The sequence below is a fragment of the Papio anubis genome, chromosome 9 (assembly GCF_008728515.1).
Source record: "Papio anubis isolate 15944 chromosome 9, Panubis1.0, whole genome shotgun sequence".
In the NCBI taxonomy this organism is placed as follows: domain Eukaryota; kingdom Metazoa; phylum Chordata; class Mammalia; order Primates; family Cercopithecidae; genus Papio; species Papio anubis.
In genome coordinates, this window is record NC_044984.1 from 53,993,060 (window position 1) to 53,997,113 (window position 4,054).

At 34.0% G+C, this 4,054-nt stretch overlaps 1 long non-coding RNA gene across 1 annotated transcript; it reads right to left on the bottom strand.

The window, feature by feature from the left end:
• Positions 1-1,956: 1,956 nt before the first annotated feature.
• Positions 1,957-3,730, bottom strand: LOC108581221. The gene is made up of 2 exons (XR_001893144.2): positions 3,011-3,730; positions 1,957-2,389 (listed from the first exon to the last, which is right to left on the bottom strand). It is a non-coding gene; the product is annotated as an uncharacterized LOC108581221 (long non-coding RNA).
• Positions 3,731-4,054: the final 324 nt, after the last annotated feature.

Consider the following 4,054-nt stretch of genomic DNA (forward strand, 5'->3'; position numbering starts at 1 on the left):
AAATGGTGGGGACAGCAACTCTTGCAATGTGTCCTCCAACTGAAATTAAATAGGCCAACTTCTGGCAAGAGTCACAAGTTTGGCATGAAGTGGTGACTTCTGCACCAGAAGCATATAGTAGTACTTTATGTTCAGTCTACAAAAGTGGATGTGTTGCCATGTGCAGTATGCTGATGAATTTCAGTGGTGATGGTGACCCTCCGAGCAGTTAGGCTTGATCAGCAGCTTGATTCTAGTTGGTCTTAGAGAATGAGCCCTTATCATAGACATCTGCATGAGTGACTCAGTCTGTCAGATTGTCAGGTGAGATTGGTTTCTGGAATTCACCTCCAAAGAAGGGTGTCTTTAGTCTGCCAATCTGTAGTCTTCCAAGTGGCAGGCCAGACAAGTGGGATATTGGTCAAAAAGGTTCATCAAGGGAAGTATTATCCAGAGCCAGACTACATACATTTTTGTTTCTAAATAGCTAGCACTACTCATCAGTAGTCACTCAATGGATGCCATAAAATTTACATTTAGCTAAGCCATTGGTAAATCAGGCTTAGAAATTTAAGAGAATACCTCTGAATCGAGGACTCAAATAAGTTAACTGTTTCTTCATTACGGCAATGAAAATAGTGTTTCTTCCAAAAGTGTAGCTGTCTCTTTTTGATGTGAAGTGAAAATACTGCTAGTGTGACTATGTCATTTCATTTGACTTAATGATGCCTGCTATGTTCTTGTTAATGAACTTAGACATCTTGCCATGTGTTTATTGGCTGTGTTTATAGTTTTTGATGAATCGTCTGTTTGCATTATTTGCCCACTTTTCTATTCAGCTGTTTCATACCTGCACTGCTTTGTTGAAAATCTTTTTATATTATGTTTTCCAGCTTTTTGTTGCTTGTCATTTATGGCATCTTTCATGATAGAAAGTTCATACTTTCTACGTAGTCAGGTTTATCATTATACCTATATGCCATCTGGGTTTGGTGCATTACCTCAAAAGTATTCTTCTTACTCCAATATTATTATTTCTGGATTCATTCTTGTAAGTACTGTAATGTTTGAATCTTTAATCCATCTAGGATTTTTATATATGAAGATTAATAATCGAAATTATTTTCTTCTATGAATAAAGTCAATATCCAAATAGCATTTATTTTATTCTTATTTCATCTCTCACTGATTTAAAATGCCACTTTTTATATAAAAATTTAAAATATCCTGATATATATATTTTGGACTGTTCACCTAAATCTAAAAAATTAATATAATGTGTTGATGGGACAGGAAAATAATTATGTGATGTTGTTTTGGAATAAATAGTAACTTTTGAAGATATTATCTTACAGTTTATAATGTTATTGCATTTCTCAGATCATGTTTAGATGTGCCTTTTTAAAATTTTCTTTATAATGTTACAGAATAATTATTAATAGAGTTTATATTAGAAAAAGATAGAATGAAATTTAGCTTTCAGAAGAAACCATTCAACAGTCAACATATATTTGATCTTAAGGCATCCAAATAACTTGAATAATGTTTTTGGTAAGGCAAACTGTTGCTTTATTCTATATTCACACTTGCTGTGTTGTCAGAAAACCCATGAAGTAAGTGAGGTTAAAGATGATGAAGGACCCACATCTTCTTTTGGCAATTTTATTTATCTTTGTGTCAAGACCAAAAGCTACTAAAGCTATGTAATTGACTCCTCAGTGTTAAATGAGGGAAATCTTGAATACTTCCTATATTTAGTTATGGGCTAGAGAGGTTTCATTATCAACAAAAAGGTAACCTCTCTAACTACCAAATCATCTCATAGGAAGCACCTAAAATAAATCTTATGTTAATAACATTTTGATATTGGGCTCTATTTCAAGCTTAATTACTGCTGTTTGGTTCTTGAGTGTAGCCTTCAGCCATATGTATGGAATGTAGTCATTCATAATTCAACATTGGATACATTAACCACTCTAACAAGATGCATCCTTGATTTATTTTCTTTTCAGGTAAGTAGGGAGTGCGTGCCCAGCACTCTTTGCCTAATTACCTCATTTGATTTTCACTACCTTCCAGCAAGTTAGATTTTATTATGTTCATTTCACTGATGAGAAAGCCACACTCAAAGAGATTAAGTGTTCCACTCAGTTCCAAAAACGAATAGAGAAGAAATATGAAACTTGAAATCATATCTGTAAGATTCCGAAGTTCATGATCCCTCTGCTATACTATCATTCAAATTAATTTTCAAGGGCTAGCTTAAAAATGTAAATTGACAGCCCTAAGCAATAACTCTGCTGACTGAGTGAATGGTGGTGTAATGCTTATAGACCCAGGAGGCAAACATTCTGGTTACCAATACTTGGCATTTGTGTGACTTTAGGTCTCTGAGTCGGACGTTATTAACCTGTAAAATGGAAGAAAAGACATGCTTTACCTCTTACATTAAATTACATAATTAAACATTAATATATTTACTTATTTGTTGAATTCTACTAGATATACAAAATGGTTTCAGAATGGTTACAGGGTTACAATGGCTACAAACTACAAACAAATCTGCTAAGAGGAATTAGAGCTTTACCATTATTTTGTTTTTAAATTGAAAGAATGTGTTCAAAATACATAACACTTAGATCATTTCTCCCCACACTCTTTTCTTCAGGACGGTTATGTTATTTATTTGAATACAGCTTGGCTCCTTTGTTTCTGTTTATATTCATTTCTGAATATATAAAAACCTGTCAGGGAAATATGACTCCTCTTCCTCTTTCTACCATTTCCACTCACTTGTTCTAGGGAAGCAATTTATTTAGTTCTGATTTATACTTTCAATTCTATTTCTGAAAGTAAAAAAAAAAAAAAAGAATAAATACATATCTACTTCCCTATTTCCAACATCATTGCTTTAGAATATAAACTATGTCCTTCTCCTGCTTAAAGCTCTCCAGTGACTTCCTCTCACTCTTTGGAGAAACCCAAACTTCCTATGTAATCCTCTGTAATCTAATCTAATACTTTTTCTTACCTCATGGTCTTTGAACTTGCTAAACTCTGCTCAAATGCCCATCACACAGTTCACCCTCTTATGTTATTGAGTTATCTGACCAAATGTTGCCTTCCCAGAGCTGCCATCTCTGGCAACCTATTATTATTCTCTGTACTTGCCTTGCCTTGGTTGCCTTCACAACATCAAAATTTGCAATCATGTTTTCTCTTTCACTCCAATCTTTTCCTGATGTCATAATTTCCCTTTTGTCCCTGTCTTCCTTTAGTTTCATAGCAACAATGTACTCTGTGTCTTGTTGAAAATAAAGATTTTCTAACATCTTACTTTTTGTCTCACAGAAACATCATTTCAAAGAAGAATGATTGTTTTTCATTCTTCAAACTGATTCTCTTATTTTGAATGACTGAAGTATTTCTCATCCCAGTGATTTTCTTCTACCTGAACATCTTTACAGTGGCAGCTCTATGCTCATTCAGTGTTTATGAATTGAGATGGGTTCTCCAAAGTGTATTTATGGTAGAATCTTTTAGTGGGGGTTTAAGGAAGAAGAGAAATTTTATTTATTGTGGCTTTACTTTGCCAGTTTGGATATCATGGAAGCCTATGAGATAGAATATGGAAGAAGTTCCCCATCTAAAGGTTTTCTCAGTAAGGAGCAAGACCTCTTTGCTTAAGAAGGTCAAATATGTTGGAAGCAGCCAGCTGTGCCACTTTCTCTGTAAGTTAAATGGCCCCCCTCATAGCAAGATTATTACCCCATGGGTATGGAAAGCAAGGAGTAAAAATTTTTTAAGTTTTATTTTAAATTAGCACATAATATGAGTGAACATTTTTAAACATTCTTGAACTTTTGTCTATGTTTTTCTCAGTCATATTAGTAAACTTGAAATTATTCCTCAAATATAGAATCACCTACAGTGTGGGCCATTTTCATCATATATCCCTGCACTTCTGACAAAGGCGTTGTCAGGGTCTACTTCACATACGGCAGGATTTCCTTGCCTGTACTTTTCACTTTTCTGATTTACAGACTAAATAGACTTTCCTGTATTTTTCTATATC